General features: G+C 36.9%; 1 pseudogene; it reads left to right on the top strand.

Annotated features, from left to right (window-relative positions):
• Positions 1–482: 482 nt before the first annotated feature.
• LOC100446714 (large ribosomal subunit protein uL1-like) lies at positions 483–1,133 on the top strand (annotated as a pseudogene).
• Positions 1,134–20,148: the final 19,015 nt, after the last annotated feature.

The following is a 20,148-nucleotide window of genomic DNA, read 5'->3' as shown; positions in this document are numbered from 1 at the left end:
GGGAATTCTTCCCCCTAGCCTAGCCCATTTTGGATTTGCTAATGGGAATTCTTACCCCTAAATACCATACTGTATATTTCTTACTCAAACCACTGATATTCATGTTTATTACTTGATTTTTTTCTAAAAGTTGAACAACATAAATGCTGCTAGCAGATCTATTGCTGATATGAATTCTCTGCAAGCAGAAACCGATCTAATCATCACTCCAGCAACTCTAAGGCCCTTTACTGACTTGGCAAAGTGATTTTATGCATTGCAGAGGGCAGGTAGACTAACAAACCAACACAAGTAATCCATGCAAATTCTCAGTTTCACTTGTATGAAGAGCCATCCTGTTAGCACTCTTATTTCTTCAGAGACAATGGGTTTAAGCCTCTTTCCATAAGAACAGCTCAAACTTCTAGAGTAGATGCCATGCTATACAAACTTCATTATAAAATAATGACAGGCTCTTTTCCGGTTAGCCAGCTCAAGAAGCCATGAGTAGCAAAGTCTCTCACGACACCCTGTAGGAGGCGGTGCGGGAAGTCCTGCACAGGAACCAGCACAAACGCCACAAGTTCCCGGATATGGTGGAGTTGCAGATCAGCTTGAAGAATTATGACCCCCAGAAGGACAAGCGCTTCTCGGGCACAGTCAGACTTAAGTCCACTCCCCACCCCAAGTTCTTCCTGTGTGTCCTGGGGGAAGCAGCAGCACTGTGACAAGGCCAAGGCCGTGGATATTCCCCACATGGATATTGAGGCACTGAAAAAACTCAACAGGAATAAGAAACTGGTCAAGAAGCTGGCCAAGAAGTATGATGAAATTTTGGCCTCAGAGTCTCTGATCAAGCAGATCCCAATCCTTGGCCCAGGCCTAAATAAGGCAGGAAAGTTACCTTCCCTGCTCACACCCAAGGAAAACATGGTGGCCCAAGTGGACGAGGTGAAGTTTATGATAAAGTTCCAAATGAAGAAGGTGTTAGTCTGGCTGTGGCTGTTGGTCACGTGAAGATGACAGACGATGAGCTTGTGTATAACATTCACCTGGCTGTCAAATTCCTGGTGTCATTGCTCAAGAAAAACTGGCAGAATGTCCAGGCCTTATGTATCAAGAGGACCATGGACAAGCTCCAGCACCTATATTAAGGCACATTTGAATAAATTCTACTGTTACCAGTCAAAAAACAAAATAAAAAATAAAACAAGGCCAGGTGCAGTGGCTCACGCCTGTAATCCTAGAACTTTGGGAGGCCGAGGCGGGTGGATCACGAGGTCAGGAGATCGAGACCATCCTGGCCAACAAGGTGAAACCCCACCTCTACTAAAAATACAAAAATTAGCTGGGCATGGTGGTGGGTGCCTGTAGGTAGTCCCAGTTATTCGGGAGGCTGAGGCAGGAGAATCACTTGAACCCAGGAGGCAGAGGTTGCAGTGAGCCGAGATTGCACCACTGCACTCCAGCCTGGCGATAGAGTAAGATTCCATCTCAAAAAATAAATAAATTATAATAATATAGTAATTATTATTATTATATTGGCCTTTGGTATTTGTGGTAGAATAAAACCACATGTGTCCCCTGTTCTAACTGAAAATGACTCATCCTCAAGAAATAATCAATGTAGACACAGAAGCAAAAACATTATATTCAAGCAAATGAGGTAACTTCAAAGCACAATAGATGGAAATTAAAAGCTGTTAGTCAAGGATAATAAAGGAGTTGGCAGGAGAGCTCATTCCCAAACATGTAAATCAGAAGATAAACAAGCAAGTTTTGTTCACAGAATCCCCCTATAGCTGAGAAACTGGGCAGTGGGAACACTGGAGGGGAAAGACAAGGTGGGACATCAAAGGGTGAGTCTAGATTAATAGACAAGAAAACAGTTAAAAGCCCAGCTTCCAACACCACTTGGAGCAGAAACGCAACACCCTGCACTATCTTCACAGGAGAAAGGGGGTCAATTTTCTGGAAAAGCTAGTAAACCAGAGAGACTTGGAATTATAGGCAGAAAATCATTAAGGTGAAGTGCTGTTCTGAAGACAGAATGATTAAGTTAAAGTCTGCCTATTTGATGATTATTAGGCCTCCAGCTTTCTTTCCTTAATCAACCACAGAAGAGACCAAATCTGGTGTAAACTTACTACACTCTCAGGCAGGAGACTAGAAAATTTATCTCAAGACAAACTAAATCACTAAGTCTTATCAGACCCAAGAATGCTGCATCTAAGCCAACCACTGTAAAAGCTTATCAACTGATCATTTTATACTACAGAACTACAGTAAGGCTGAGTAATTGAGACAAAGGTATCTTAGATAATTGAGGGTACACTAATGAATAAAATAGGAAAGTTAGTTGTAGGTGTATCTGAAGCAGTTAGATACCCCCAACCCCCTTCACAACTATAGTAGGCAGAATCTCAAATGACCCCCAGGATTCCCATCCCTAGCACACATACTCTGTATAGTCCCTTCCCTCAAGTTTGGGGGAAATATGTGAATATAATGGTATATCACTCCCTTAATTAAGTACAGCATTAGGTCCTTGTTGCAACAGCATTAGGTCCTTGTTGCATTGCTATAAAGAAATACTTGAGACTGGGTAATTTATAAAGAAAAGAGGTTTTATTAGCTCATCATTCTGTAGTGTATACAAGCATGGTGCTGGCATCTGCTCAGCTCCTGAGGAGGCTTTTACTCATGATGGAAGATGAATCAGGAGCAGGCACGTCACATGGTGAGAGCAGCAGCAAGAGAGAGTGGGGAAGGTTCCATACACTTTAAACAATCAGATCTCATGAGAACTCACTCATTGTGATCCCATGGATCACAGTGGGGTCATGGATCTGCTCCTATGACCCAAACACCTCACACCAGGTCCCACTTCCAACATTGGGGATTAAATTTCAACATGAGGTTTGGGCAGAAACAAATACCCAAACTATATCAGTCACTTTGTGTGGCAAAAATGATGGGAGGGTCCCTCCTGTGACTACATTATATTTTTTACAACTCCCTCATAGTGGGCTAGAGAGAAATTCCCCTGCTGGCTTTGAAGAAGTAGCTGCTATGTTGTGAGAAGGCCTTGTGGTTAGGATCAGCCAACAACTAGCAAGGAAATGGAACAGCAGCCTATAACCACAAGGCATTTAATTCCACCAACAACGAATGAGCCTGGAAGAAGATCCCAAACTCCCAGGAAGACAGCCAGAGGATACCTTGATTTTGGCCTTGTGAGAAGCTGAGTGGAAGACTATTATGCCAATTATGCCAAGCCCAGACTTCTGACCTACAGAACTGTGAGATAATGAATAGGTGGACGTAAAACTGCTATCACTGTGAAGCGCATTCACTGGGCGCAGGTTACCAACTTGTCTGAGTCGGGTGAGAGAGAACACCCACACACAAAGTTACATGAAGCAGGTTTATTAATTATACACAGGCAGCAAAGGACAATAGAAGCCTAGGACTCATGTCTATCCAGGCTCCTAAATGAATGCCATGCCCCTAAAGCTCAGGAAAGCTACCTAGGGTGGATGGACTCTCATCTCTATGTGCCTCTCTTGCCGCCAGCCCACCTTGGGCTTTATACCTCAGGGTCACAAGACTGGCTGGGCTGACCCACTTAAGGATATCCTTTCTAGCGGGGAACTGGAACAGAGTCTAGGCTGATTCTGCTAGCTCCTCCTTACATCAAGATGTTCCATTCCCAGTACATTCCACAGTTACATTGAGAACTACAAGTGAGAAAGAGGGAGAAGAGTTGGGTCTCTCCAAGGCTACCCAGAAAACTATTTCCCAATGATTGTTTTAATTTGTTACTCAGCCATAAAAAATGATTCATCAACCAAAGGAAGACCTTTAAGAGAGGTTGAGATACTTACAGGGACCTGTATTTGGAGGCACCAAGTTCAGCACAGCGTGGGTGCTGTCTATAGCAGATTGGGTGTATTGTCAGGAACCTGGCAATAAAAAATGGCACACTCAAACTAGATAATTAAGAAGACTTTAATAAAATGGCCCATTAAAATGCATTAACATTGGCTGGGCACGGTGGCTCACGCCTGTAATCCCAGCACTTTGGGAGGCTGGGGCAGGTGGATAACGAGGTCAGGAGATCGAGACCATCCTGGCTAACACTGTGAAACCACATCTCTACTAAAAAAAAAAAAAACACACACACACACACACACAAAATTAGCCAGTCGTGGTGGTGGGCACCTGGAGTCCCAGCTACTTGGGAGGCTGAGGCAGGAGAATGGCGTGAACCAGGGAGACAGAACTTGCAGTAAGCTGAGATCGCACCACTGCACTCCAGCCTGGGGGACAGAGAGAGATTCCGTCTCAAAAATAAAGAAATTAAAAATTTAAAAAATTTTAAAAAAATGCATGAACATTAAAGAAATAAACAAAGGATAGGGTAGTATTCCAGGATCAGCAATGGCAGGAGCCATTACCACTTCCAGGACTGAAGGGGCAAAGGATATGGAGTAGATACTAGAACTCAGAGAGTAGCTGTGCAGAAAAAGCTATTATTTGGCAGGAGCTGTGTACTTCAGCAGAGGATTGCAGCCAACTTAAGACAAAACCATCGTCAAAAAAATCTGAGCAGTATAAATGCAGATGTCTTCTCCCTTCCTCTAATCTCCTGATAGTGTCTACACAGAGTGAGCCAAACAAGAAAATAGAGATGAGAGATGTTCATTGATATATCTCATTGGAAGCATGAATGAAATTGCATTCAATTAATTATTTTAGGAAAGATATTTATTTTCCTCCTTTCTTTGCCAAACAACCTTCAAATTTGAGCTGGGTACATAGCTACTTGGAATAAAGTCTGTATTAATAGCCTTCTTTGCAGGTGAGAGAGCTTCTCAGGGCAATTGTTGGGAAGGAAAAACATGGAATGGAGTATGAAGAGACAGAACTTATTTACACAGATAATGATGTGTGCCTGTTAGTGTCTTTCTCCCTTTTCCAGGTGACAAATGTCTTTTATATAAGGGCTCAACAGCAGAGTGATATAGATTTGAACTAAGCCTACTATTGTATTTTAAATAAATTAGTAGGAGTAAAGGGAAGAAATAAATAATTAATGAACATAAGCCATAGCTGTAAAGGTCCTCATTTCCCGAGCCAGTCACAAGGTCTAAGTTAATAGTCATAGCTACTTTTTCTCACTACCCATTTTATCCTATCTAGGCCAGACGCTTGCAGAGAGTAAAGAGAACATTACCAGAAATTAAGCACAGAGCTCACTCATCTGCAAAGAAGGCTATTAATACAGACTTTATTCCAAGTAGCCACGTGCCCAGCTCAAATGTGAGGGTTGTGTGGCTGAGGAAGAGGGAAAATAAGTATCTTTCTTAAAACAAATATATTAATTGAATGCAATTTCATTTGTGCTCCCAACGAGATGTTGGTATATTATTTTTTTATTTTATTACTATATTATGTTTGTTTTGAATTGAATAAAAATAATATTTTTAAAAGGATGAATGTCTAAGATTAACTAAGTAAACTGTCAAAAAAAGGAAAAAAAAGGCAAGTCATCTTATCAGATATCAGAACATACTATAAATCCATTAAAATAGAATTGTAGTATTCATAGTGGTATAGAGAGGTATACTAGTAGAACAGAACAAAATTCAAAAGTAGATCTTAGTATATTTTAAAATGTAATGTATAGTAATGGTGATAGTTTAAATTTAGAGGCTTAGTGGTGTATTATTTAATAAATGGTACTTGTACATTGCATAGAAAATGTATTTGGATTTTTATTTTACATCACATATAAAAATAAGTTCCAGAAAGGATTATGATATTATAAACAAACTAAAATATCATGAGCAATTGGAAAGCTATATTACCAATCTAATTGCATAAGAGACCTTCTTAATGAAGACCAGAAACCTAGTAGCTCAGTAAGAAAGGAAAGATAGGGTAGACAATATAAAATAGAAAAAAAATGCAAGATACATCAAAAACTAGGTCAGTAGGAGATTAATAGACTGAGAAAATGTTTAAGTAGCACGGATGACACAGGCTTAGTCTCTTTAATAAAAAGCACTTACACATTGATAATGAAAAGACAACCAATTCAAAGAATGATAGGTAAGCAGTATGAATAATTTACCAAAAAGCAAATGTAAGTGGCCAATAAACATATGGAAAGTGGTTTAATATAGCTGATGAGCAAGGAATCATGAGTCAAAGTAACAGTGAATTATATTATACTCTATATACCCAAGCTTAGCAACAGACTGGAGATGGAACATGTTACTAGCATGGAGACGTAATGTGGTAGTTAAGAGTGTGGATATGAGCAGAGGAGAGAGGATGAAGGGTGTACAATTTGATTGCACTTATATATTCAATGGAAATGTGTGTGTGTGTGTTTTAAAGAGCTTACATAATATTTTTAAGCTAGCACATCCATTCTACTCAAGAAATCTCTTCTAGTGATTACATTTGCAAAGGTACACAAAGATGCTCAGTGTAACATTGTTTATAATTCCAAAAATGATATAAACCTTAAAATAAACCATGAAGGTAATGGTTTAATAAATTATAGCATATTTCCACTATAAGACACCATAGAGTAAAGAATAAGGTAGAGATACACTTACTGTGGGGGAATAGTGTTTGATAAGTGCACGTTACTAAATAATACAAATGATATTAGGTTGGTGCAAAAGTAATTGTGGTTTTTGCATTAAAAGTAACAGCAAAAAAACGCAATTACTTTTGCACCAACCTCATATAATGCCATTTCAGGTTATATATATATATATATATATGTATATATATATATATATATATGAATACTTATATGTTTGGAATAAATAATGAAAACCCTATTAGGATGCATGCTAAACTCTTAACAGTGTTACCTTTTGGAGGAGAGTAGAATTCAGGAATTAAGAGCTATAACTATATATATTTACATGTATATAGTTATACAAATAACTATATACATAACTATATGTGTGTATTTGAGCTGTTTGAGCATTTCATAGGGATAATGGATTCATAAGTTATATTATCTGCATATTAAAGTAATACTAATAATCACATCAGAAATTATATATTGAGTTCTCTAAAAGCACAAGATACTTTATATTTTTGCTAAGCAGAATAATGCCTCCACGCCTGGACGAAAAGACAAAGGATGTCCACATTTGAATGGCTAGAATCTGAATATGTTTTGTTGCATGGCAAAGGGGAATTAGGTTGCATTAAAGGGGAACTGGCTGACTTTAAAATAGGAAGATGTTTATGGAATATCTGGGTGGACCCAATGTAATCTCAAGGGTGCTTAAAAGCAAAAGCAGAAGGCAAAAGAAGAGTCAATGTCAAAGCGATAAGATGTGAGAGAGACTCAACAGGCCATTGCTGGCTTTGAAGATGGAGGGAATGTGGAAATTGTCCATAAGCTGGAAAAGCGAGGAAACAGATTCTTCCCTGAAGCCTTCAGAAGAAATGCAGTTCTGCTGAAATCTTGATTTTTAGCCAGCAAGGTCCATTTTGGAGTTCTGAACTACAGAACTGTGAGATAATCAATTTGTGTTGTTTTAAACCACTAAGCTTGTGGTAATTTGTTAAAGAACCAACAGGAAACTTATGCAATATGCATCATCTCATTTAAAATTTCCAAGGACCCTGGGAGATATACACACCTGTGGGCCCCCATTTAAACAAGAAAAAACCATTGTTCAGAAGGTTTATTTAGGGTGACACAGCTGGTAAGTGCTGTGGACAGGACTTGAGTTAGTTCCAGAGGAATCTAGAGCCTCTCCTGGCTGCCATTTTGTATTCTCTGTCCTCTGACCTGTAACTCCAGTGCTCCTGGCTCAGTACTCAGCCACCAGCAGATGTTTACCATCATATAAGTCAGTAAGAATTCAGGTTTGAGGGGTAAGACAAATCTCCATTTAAACCCACTTACTAGCTGTGTGGTTAGTTTAAAACAAACTACTCAATTTAAGCTTGTTTCCTCATCTATAAAAGAAGCGAAATACTTTCTACCTTGTGGGCTGAGGAAAAGCATTCAGTGAAATAATCTATGAAAACTGTCCAACAAAAAGCTTTGTATAGATTTTGTTTAAATAAATGATATTTATTGTTGGTGAGGACTATTACTTTGTTATAATGACTCTGGGAAGCTGTTTTTCTTCTGGATGAGGTTTCAGGTTTTGTTCATACCTTTCTCATATCTGTCAGCTCCTGATTCAGAGATGGTGGTTAGTGCCTGTGGCACAGAACTGTAACTACAAACTAGGGAACTATTAACTGAGTACAAGTATAGAAGAAGTGGCTTTTAGTGGTGTGGGCACCAGTGATCCATAAGATGAATCCGGTGGCAAAAATGTACTGTTAATAATGTATATTTCTCCCATGGGATGACATCACAGAGGAACAAAAGGAAAAAAAAAACACTCAGAAAATGTCCTTAAAATTTAAACTTGGTTAGTATGCTATGAGACTCTAGAAAAGAGGACATTTCTATTTCAGTCGAAATTATGTTGGCCTTCTGTTTTGTGCCCATGGGGTCCCAGACAGAGTTTTCTCAGAATATCATTTGTCTTTCGCTCAATAAACATATTCTGTTGGTCTAGGTACTTCATGAACTTCTTCAAATATTCATTTGAAACATTCCTTTCAGGCTCTAAGTTCTTCACCACTTGGAGTTTGGCTTTTTAAACAATTGCCCTTAGTGATGATTTATGAACAATTATTTACAAGGATAATTCCTGACGATTCTCTATAGAAGATCATCTTTGCTCTTTTCAAAGATCCCTGTGGTTCTGAGTTGTCCAGTATCTGGTACTATGGCTGACATATATTATACACTCAACCTGGATCCATTGAATGAATGAATGAATGAAAGAGTGAGTGAATTATCAGATGAACCGTGAAGCTGAGGCAACAGGTGTGGTCACTAACAACTCATTCATGGGAATAGATCTTCCCCTGCTTCTCGTTTGAAAGGAAAGTAAATCAGAGTGAGTGCACATTCCCAAGGGACCTCAAGTTACTGGTTCAAATGTCTTCAGACCATCTCGACTATTTGTTTATATGCCCCTTTGGAAAACTGAGGAAGGAAATAAAAAGCCTTCTATAAGTTTTGTTTTGTTTCACAAAACTCAGAGGTAATAAAGCATTTACATTGCTAATGGCTTTTTCAAAGTATGTTGACATCCAAGTGGTTTGGGAGAACAGATTTTGTGTGGGGGAAATACTATGATGCCTTAGCCAGGGCAACTATATCTTTCTCTATGAAGTTTCTGTACTTGTAGTGCCCTTCATTCAAGTGACCTTTGTCCTGCTTGTTGTTGCAGATTATTTGAACTATCTGCAGATTCAATGAAACCAGCAGGATAATTGCACAGAACGGATAATTTATAGCAATAATAATTTATTCAGATGATTATTGTCAACCATGACACAGGGCTTTCTTAATCACATCTATGATTGCTATACTTTCTAATGATACTGTATCATTTTTTTGCTAATACTCTAAAGTGCTTCCTACATGTTACAAAGCTATTAAAACACAAATCTACAGGGCAACTGATAAAATGTTTTCATTGTTCAAGCTGCATGTATTCACATTATAATATCTGCTATACAAAATGTATAAATGATCACAGAATTATAGCTTTGAAGAGGATCTCCAAAAAAGTAATTTTATCCAGTCCACTGCCTTGAATAGTTACATATTCAAACCATCAAAGACATATGGTTGTAATTCCCACTTAAAAAATCGTAAGGCATGGACTCTGCATAACACCTTAAATGGACTGTTTTGTCACTTGATCACCATTTTGTGAAGAAGTTTTGCTATAAGCTGAGTAAGTAAGAGCAAATTATACATATGTCTAAGAATATATCTATTTCTTTGTTGGGACTGAAAAAAATATTTCATGCTTCCTTTATCACACCAAAGTCACATAATAGATTTCGCTTTTTGAGATTGAATACTGAACCTTCCCAACTCTGTTAACACTTTTTACAATGAATATATTAATTGACTTTAATCCCCTTGGACATTCTTTGGTCCCTAACTACACACCTTAAGAGAAATGACAACACATAGGATATAAGGAGACGAGACATAGAAATGAGGATCTCTACCCACATCTTCAGTGTTAGTTACTTGATTCATAAACACTAACAAAACATACTGAACTGTTTAAATTCAAATTCAGCTCATATACAAAGTCTTCAACTAGAAGGCGAGCTCTTAATTAACCTAATAATTATTAACTTTAATTTTTTTGTTGTTGTTGAACTGAAAGCTCATTGACAGGATAACATTTCACAAAGAAACCTGAAAAAGCCTAACGCATTTAGGTAACCTAGTGAGAAACAAATCCATGAACTACAAAAATAGGAGAAAATAGAGTATAATGGGAACATCTGGGCAAACCTCATGGAGAACTGGAATGTCTGTCATTACTGTCCAAAACCCAACCACCACGCTAAGGACTGAGAGTCGCTCTGTTTTTCATCTTGCCCACTCAAATGCTGGTTTTCATTACTTTCATTCCAGAGGTTCTCCTTACTTGTGACTCAGGGCCTCCTTATTTCTGCTTCTCTCTTCTAATTTTCTGTCCACATCTCCAATGTTACTAAGACTGCTTTTAACCCTTTGTACCATTTTTCTCTGTCTCTGTTACTTGTATTCAAAATTCTGTAAAAGATAAAAGAGAGACCGAATTGAATCAAGCAGTCACTATTCAGTACTATTGGTTGAAATTATCTGGCCACATTGTCTCATAGAAAACTGACTGAACTTTTCAGTATACCCTAGATCTCCTCATCCAAAAAACTGGGGTTAGAAATAACAGCATCACATGACTGAGTATGACACCCCATGTGCAAGCAAATGACCACGACCACTTATCTCAAGTGAGGTCATCTGTGTGAAAAGCACATTATGCAATCAAGTGCCTGGTGAAACAAAACTAAACTACACAAAAAAACCTCCTTACTAACTTGAAGAAAACCTTCTAACAATAGAGACTGAAACTTATTGCTTACACAGTCCTGCCTGATGTACCACGGGGAATGCAATGCACTGGTAAGCACTATTGCATATTTTAAGGATATTTACCAAAGATAGTCATTTAGTTAATAGCCTCAGGGATGCGCTGTGAACAAAACATCTTGCTGAGTCCTGCGTGAAGGTGCTGGTAAGGAATGGTGATGTTAGAAAATAAGGACTAAGTCATAATATTGTACCCATCACCAAAGAAGCTTATTATATAGTAAGACAGACACAAAAATCATGCAAATATAAATAATGTAAGGGAATGAATAATATTGAGAAAGGAAAGAAGTACAGAATCTCTCTGGCAACTTCCAGTGCTTCTTTTGTGCTAATATTCCAATTAGGACAGTGCAGGGGTAAATGTTAATCAACAATAGAAAGCCATTCCAAGCTTCAAAGGCCAAAACCTTCCTGATGCTAAGGCCTGAAGAATGAAGGGATGAACCTGCTGAAGAATGGACCAAAGAGAGAGAAGTGGGACTGGCCTTCAGTCATCTCCTGGGGTGTAACTTGTTGGTAAAGTATCCTCTTGGATCTGGAAACAGAAGAATGGGCAATGTGGGGAGACGGTTTTTAAACCACATTTAATTCCTTACCCTTTCAAGTTGTGGAAATTTTCAGTAGTTGCTATTCATTCATTTATTCATTTAATGAAGCAACTTTTACTGCAGGTCCAATATATATTGGGATACATATGGTGAATCACATATAATCCTTGCCCTAACAGACATAGAAAATGATAATTGTGTCTTATTTTTATATTTGTATCTATATAGCTAAATAATTAAAATTTTCATTGAAAATGCTACAGAGACATAAGAGGAGGAAACTAAATAGACTTGGTAGAGATATCAGTGAAGTTAAGAAAGTTCTCTAGATGAGAGGCAATAGAGAGATTATTGTAGGAAACATACTGCAAAAATGCACCCTTGTGAAATGAAATGCTTGTTTCAAGATTATTGAGTTTTTCAATGGGATCAGAGGGTCACGTTTGCATGTGATGTGGCAGAAGGCACAGCTAGAGACTGGGCGCAGTGGCTCACGCCTGTAATACCAGCACTTTGGAAGGCCAAGGTGGGCAGATCACCTGAGGTCAGGAGTCTGAGACCAGCTTGGCCAACCATGGCCAACATGGTGAAATCCTGTCTCTACTAAAAATACAAAAATTAGCTGGGCGCAATGGTGTGTGCCTGTAACCCCAGCTACTCGGGAGGCTGAGGCAGGAGAATAACTTGAACCTGGGAGGTGGAGGTTGCAGTGAGCTGAGATCATGCCACTCCACCCCAGTCTGGGCAACAGAGGGAGACTCAGTCAAAAAAAAAAAAGCACAGCTAGACAAATGTGGATCAATAATCTCCACATGAAGCTATAAAAAAGCTTATAGTCAAATTGAGATTATATTGATATCAAATTATTTCTTGTCATTGTGTTTTTCAATAAGAATTGTATTATTTTTATAAAAATAGAATCTTAATTCAGTATATTTTTATTACAATCAAGCTAAACTACTGTATGGAATTTCTTAGTAGTTAACTCTTTTGAAAAAAAGTCAGATGTCATTAAAATGTCAGCCTTGTCATTGACTAGGTAATATTAAGCAAGTTACTTAACTTTTCTAAGCCTGTTTCATGTACAGAGAGAGGATGATAAGACTACATGAGGCTGTTGTGAAGATCAAATTGGTAATACCTGTGACTACCTGTCATGTAGCGAATACTCAATGAATATAGCTATAATCAAGTTTCTAAGATAGTTGTTTTCAAATACAACTATATAACTACATAATTGTAATTATATAACTATAATAAATGTAACTTAGCCATAGAAATTTCTTTAAGTGTTAGAAGCCCCATAAACAAACGAATTAACTGAGATATAAAATTTAGGTGCCTAGAACCTGCGTGGTCTTGCTTTCTCCCAATCCCACCTTCTACCCAGGTAACCTCTAAAGGGCTCTGCCAATCACACCTTCCTTCCAAATAAATTATTGAGTAAACAAACAAACTGATCTTTATCCAGAGTTGTTTCTCTAGCATTTGTTTTCCTTTGTATCAGTTCTAGGCATCAGCATTGGAAGCATTGTTCTTTCTTTAATACTGCATAATGGGTCACTTAAATCCCATGATGTGTTTCAATCTCTCCTACATTATGTTCCCTAAGTTAGTAATTGTGATAAAGTATCATTCAAAAATGTTTAACTACATTTAAATACACAATACCTTCAAGCAAATTAGAAAAACTTTCCCCTGTGTGTGGACTTCTGGGTGAAAAAGGACCCTTGAGAATGTGGCTTGACAAGTCAATGGCATCGTTATAAAAATTAGAAAAAGTCAGCCCTTTCTCTGAGCAAATTCAGACCTAAGCTATGTGTAGGCTGAGCAATGAGTAGATTTAAACCCTCATCTGGCTCTTATTTATATATTATTATTTTCAGTTCAAACTTTAATTCATCAAGAGATGTTTTAGAAACAAAAATGGGTTGAAATTATTCTTAGTCCTGTTGAAAGTCTCTCTTTTAAGAGAATTCCAAGCATAGGCAATATTTTAAAGCTACCTTTCTGTCACTTGATGACTATAGTAGGGGCTTTCTTATGCATCAGATTTTTTTCTTCTAAAATATTCTCAGTAGTATCCTTCCAATTCCAAACAATGCCTTGGTCCAGAGGCTAAAGCAATCAGGCAGGATGAGAGAAATATATTTCCTGAAGCTAACTCTGCTTCACAGAAATAAGCTTTAAAGTTGTTGAGCATTGCTCTCTTTAGGCAAACCTATAGGCAAGATGTTCCATTACTGTAGGTATAAACAGATGACAAAATTAGTCAAAAAAAAGTTACTCTATGTATAACATATGAATATGGAACTTTTGACAGTGGAAAGCTTTAAAATTATATTCTCCAGAGGTGTGTTAGCCTGAAGCATTGAGATCAGGAAAGGCAGCTTACAGTATTTAACTGGACTCGCTAAGCATGGTCAAGGCCTAGGTTTAAAATACAGGTTATGCCAAGATTAGCCATTTGAATGCAAATTGCTTGTGCCTCAGTGTTTTACAGATGAAGATAATATTATCTTCAAACTATTGTTAATGAAAAAAACTAAGATACCCTGTATGACAGTGCCTACAGCTGAAGAAATATTACTTCTTTTAAAATAATGGATTACTTAGAATAACTTAATCTAAATCTCGTTTTCATTCACTTTGAAGCCTGGAACACATGCTCTGAAACAGGGCTGTCAAATAGAACTTTCCACAGTAATGGGAATAATCTATGTTTGTGCTTTCCAACATGGTAGCCCTTAGCTGCACGTGGCTGTCGAGCATATGAAAAGTGTTTAATGTGACTAAGAAACCGAATTTTTTAATTGCTTAATTTTAATTAATTTAGGGTTTTTTGTTGTTGTTTTTGTTTTTGTTTTGAGACTGATCTCGCTGTATCACCAGGCTGGAGTGCAGTGGCTCAATCTCGGCTCACTGCAACCTCCGACTCCCTTGTTCAACCGATTCTCCTGCCTCAGCCTCCAGAGTAGCTGAGATTACAGGCATGTGCCACCACGCCCAGCTAATTTTTGTATTTTTAGTAGAGACGGGGTTTCACTATGTTGGCCAGGATGGTCTTGATCTCCTGACCTTAATTTAGTTTTTAAAAAAACCATTTTAAGGAGGTATGATTGACTTACAAAAGCTGCACGTATGTAATGTATACATCTCATTGAATTTGGGGAAAAACGTACCCCTTGAAACCATTATCGAGGCCATAAACATATTATCTCCCAACGTTTCCTCCCATCCCCTTTATTATTATTATTATTGGTTTTATTTTTGGTAAGAAAACAACATAAAATCTACCCTCTCAGCAATTTTCAGTATACAATAGGGTATTAGCTATAGTCAGTGTGCTGTGAAATAGAAATCCAGTTATTTATCTTGCATAACTGAAACTTTGTACCTTTTACCCATCACCTCTCCATTTTTCCCTCCTCCCAGCCAGCCCCTGGCAACCACCACTTTACTCTCTACTTCTATCAGTTTGACTGTTAGATTCCACACGTGAGTGAAAACATGCAAAATTTGTGTTCCTGTGTCTGGTTTATTTCACTTAACATAATGTCCTCCAGGTCCACCCATGTTGTCACAAATACCAGAATTTCCTTTGAAAGGCTGAATAATATTTCATTGTATGTAGGTAGCACATTTTCTTTATCCATTTATTCACTGATGGGTATTTAGGTTGTTCCCATATCCTGGCTATTGTGAATAATGCCACAGTGAACATAGGAGTGCAGATATCTCTTAAAAATCCTGATTTCATTTCCTTTGGATATATACTCAGAAATGGAATTGCTCAATCATATAGTAGTTCTATTTTTATTTTTTAGAAACCTCCATACTGTGTTTGAGACTGGCTACATGATTTTACATTCCCAAAAACAAAGTGGAAGGATTTCTTTTTCTCCACATTCTTGCCAACACATGTTTTAGTTCATTTTGTGCTGCTACAACAGCATACCTGAGACTGGGTAACTTATAAGGAACAGAGATTTATTTCTTACAGTTCTGGGGTCTGGGTAGTCCAAGGTCAAGGGACCTATGTCTATCGAGGCCTTCTTGCTGCCTCATTCCATGAAGGAAGGTGAAAAAGCAAGAGAACACCGCCATGAGAGCAAAAGGGAAGGGAGCCAAACTCATCCTTATAAGGATGCCTCTCCCACGATAACTAACCTATATCTATGATAACAGCATTAATCCATTTATGAGGGTAGGGCTCTTATGATCTTGACCACCTCTTAAAGGTTCCACCTCTCAGCACTGTTGCATTGGGGATTAAGTTTCCAACACATGAGCTTTGGGGGACACATTCAAACAATAGCAACTTCTTATCTTTTTTTAATGACATATATTCTAACTGATGTGAAGTGATATCTCATTGTGGTTTAAATTTCTCTGATGACTAATGATATTGAATTTTTTTATTTGCTTGTTGGCCACTTGTACGCCTTCTTTGGAGAAATGTCTATTCAAGTCCTTTGCCCATTTTTCTATTTGGGTTATTTGGTTTTCTATTATTGAGTTTTAAGAGTTCCTAATGTTTAGATGGCAATCCCTTATCAGATATATGTTTTGCAAATATTTTCTCCCATCCTTCAGGTTGTTTATTCCTTTGATTGTTTCTTTTGCTGTACAGAATCTTTTAAGTTGAATGTAGTCCCACCTGTGTATTTTTTGCCTTTATTGCATGTGCTTTTGGTGTCATAGCCAAGAAATCATTGCAAAGACCAATGTCAAGAAGTCATGTTTTCTTCTAGGATTTTTACAGTTTCAGGTGCTGTGCTTATGTCTTTAATCCATTTTGCGTTGATTTTTCTTGTGTGATTAAAGAGTAGGTCTAATTTCATCTTTGTTTTTGTTTTTGTATGTGGGTATCCAGTTTTCCCAACACCATTTGTTGAAGGGATTATCTTTTCTCCATTGTGTATTCTTGGTGCTCTGGTCAAAGATAAGTTAGATCTTACATGCATGGGTTTATATCTCAGCTCTCTATTCTGTTCTATTTGACTATATGTCTACTTTTATGCCAGCTCAATACTGTTTTGATTAGTATAAGTTTGGATTATAATTTGAAATAAGGAGTTATATTCCTCCAACTTTTTTCTTCTTTCTCAAGAACACTTTGACTAGTTAGAGTCTTTTGCGATTTTATATGAATTTTGTGACTGTTTTTCCATTTCTATAAAAACTGACACTGGAATTTTGATAAGGATTGCATTGAATCTGTAGAGTGCTTAGAATGGTATAGACATTTTAACAATATTAATTCTTCCAATCCATGAATATATGATTAATTAATTAACATTTAAATTCAAAGAGACGTATAGTTAGAGGCTACCATATAGTATGGCAAAGCACTAGAATAGAATTTGGCTCCAATAGGGTAGCCTCATAGATAAGTCTGTAGTTATCTACAGATAAGTTTTTCAACAATAACTTTTTAAGAAAGACACTTTTTTTCTGCAAACACCTTTATGGCAGGAGGTTGTTAAAATAAAATTAATGGGCTTCACGAACATCTCAAATTCTGTGATAATCACATTAAGTTTGAAGTGTATTTTTCTAGGGAGAAAATTCATACATACCTTTGGACTTTGAAAGAGAACCATGTGTCACAAAATTAAAAATATATCAATAAATAAAGGAATATACCTAAGTTACTTACACCTGCTCTAATTTTAAAATGTACACATTGTTATTCAGAAGACAAAGGAAGCCAAACTATCAAATTGGTTCATGTAATTAAAACTGATTGTTTTTATGAACACTAAAATGTAAGCAGAGTTTTCAGTAAAAATATGTTAAATATGAAGTTCAAAGCAATGTTCAATTACTCCATATCAAAAGCAGTAAACAAATTTTAGCATACTTAATTGCATGTTACTTACACATTTGTGTTAGTTGTCTTCAAAATATTGAAATAGTACAGAATAGCAAAATAACTAAAAGTGCCATATTCTCTCACTTCCTACCCTGCTTCTACTCTTGTTCCCTATGAATAACTATGCTGATTATTTGGATAATGTCTCTCCAAACATTTTTTCACGTGTCCATATGCGTGTTGTGTGTGTACGTGCATGTGTGTACAGAAATTGACTTCCGTACTATTTGTGATGGGCTGAATAATGACTCCCAAAGATGTTCACATCCTCATCCCTGGGCCCTGTGAACATGTTACATGTAAAAAGATCTTTGTAGATGTGATTTAACTAAGGATCTTAAGGTGGAGAGATTATTTTAGATGATTAGAGTGGCCTCAATGTAATCACAGGATTCTCAGAAGAAGAAGGCAAGCAGATCAGAGATAGTAGTAGGAAACATGATGATGGAATCAAAAGGTTGGAGTAATTCAGTGATGGATCACAAACCAAGGAATGCAGGCAGCCTCCAGAAACTAAAACAAGCAAGAAGACTTATTCATCCCCGAAGCCTCCAGAAGGAATACAGCCCTACTGACACCTTAATTTTATATTTATGATACCCAGAGTAAGAAAATAAATTTTTGTTGCTTTTGAGCCAGTACATTTCTGGTAATTTGTTACAGTAGCAATAGGAAACCAGTATGCTATTCTACAACTTTTTTTTTTTTTAAGTGTAACCTGTGCATCCTTCCATGATAGTACATTAGTACATGCGGTGCTACTCTGTTCTTTTTAGAAGTTGCCTAGAATATCAGAGTGACTCCCTTTTATATTATGATACAAGAAGTTCCAGTGCACATCCCAAGACATATGTTATTGAGCATTTGTATACATGGTTTAGTGAGATGTATGACTGCAGAAAGAAACTGCTTAGTAAAAAGGTAAAGGTACACATGGTCATGTATTGTTATTCAGAACATTTGTCGCCTCCATACAGAGTGTGTCACTCAGGAGAGATTGTTTTTCTGTTCCATAGGCTTGGTCACGTGATATACTTTAGCCAATAAAATGGCAGCAGAAGGGATGTGAGCCTCTGTGAAGGGGCACTTTAGGAGCTAGGATGTTTTTGTTACCTTTTCCCATGACACAAAGTGTTCCTTATAGAGGCTGCTTCATCATTTACAAACTGACCCACTATAAATATGGAATGTAGTAAGACAAAAAAATAGGCCTTTGTGTTGTTAAAGACTGCCTTTTGGGGGTTCCTGGATATAAAAGCATAACTTAACCTAACCTGTCTGATATAGTATATGTATTTTAAATGTTCCTAATTACTACAAAATTGCCTTCTAAAAAGCTATACATGTCCACCAACAGTATGGGAGTGACTTTTTTCCACACTGTTGCCAAAACTGCAAAGCAATCATTTTGAACTTCTTTCTTGCACAGGAGAAAATGGTGACTCACTGCTTTAACCCACATTTTTTTCTAATTTCATGCAATGTTTTTTCATATGCTTATTATTCATTCGTATTTCTTCTTCAACAAAATGTTTATATAGGCATTGTCCATTTTCATCTAGAGTTATCCATCATTTTTATATACACTTCCTAGAGTGCATATATACAATGAATATCACTGCTTGCTTTACATGTCATATGTAGTTTTAACGATTCATTTGATTCTTAACTTTCTGATAGCATTCACCACACAAAGTAGTTAATACATATAAACTAGGTTCCTTTAAATTGAAATATAATTAAAGCCTACTAGTCTCTAAAGAGATCATGGCCTACTAGGAGTGGCTCACTTAGAAGCCCAGATGAGAACTGCTGGTTCAAATATCTGGATCTGAGTCAAGATACCCACCAAGATTGTCTAGGACATATGGTGGACTGGAAAAGCAAGTAAGAAAAAGACTAAAGTAGGGCAGTGTGGGGGGTGAGGGGAATCCAAAACATAAAGCAAGGATCAACGTGCATGCAGAAATTATAAATTTACATAATCATGTTAGATATAATAATTTGGTAAGATACGTCAATAGTCACGAAAATGTTTATAACCAGTGTAGATACTGCCTTTTTTTTCTCCATTCAAACAATTTCTTATAGCTAATTTTCTAGGGGTAAGATGTTTGAATTAAGGTTGAGCATAGCAGCACTACCTAAGATAGTGAATGCAGGAAAGTAACCAAGAGGAGGACATTATTATAATTAGACAATTAGGTTAAGTAAAATCTGACATATCAATTGACTGGAATATAATGAAGCTGTTAAAAATTAATCAGTGTAATTACGTGAAATTCTGAGCTAATCTGAATGTCTTTCTTTTATGATGACTTTTTTTGTCTTGTCCAATTCTGTTCCCCTTTATAATTTTATGGAACCCTGTCCCTCCAGTATCTTAACATTTATTAAGATACATTATGTTTATTGTTTTAGATATCTGTTTCCTTTCTAGACTTTAAAGTCCCAAAAGCTAGATTTATGTCTTTTTTTAAACATACAATTCATGTTTTCTCATTTAAAATGTATTTATTTATTTCAAGAAAAATAGAAAACAAATGTATGCAGATTACAAATATAATTATATAAAATTGTATCAATATGTTGATATAGGTTAGAAGAGAACAAACAAAATGGAAATTATTCTTACAGCAAAATCAGAGCCTTATAGTTCCTTTTCTAATGATATACTATAAGAA

The sequence above is a fragment of the Pongo abelii genome, chromosome 7 (genome assembly GCF_028885655.2).
Source record: "Pongo abelii isolate AG06213 chromosome 7, NHGRI_mPonAbe1-v2.0_pri, whole genome shotgun sequence".
In the NCBI taxonomy this organism is placed as follows: domain Eukaryota; kingdom Metazoa; phylum Chordata; class Mammalia; order Primates; family Hominidae; genus Pongo; species Pongo abelii.
Note: the sequence above shows the minus strand (reverse complement) of the source record. Positions and strands in the feature narration are given on the sequence as shown.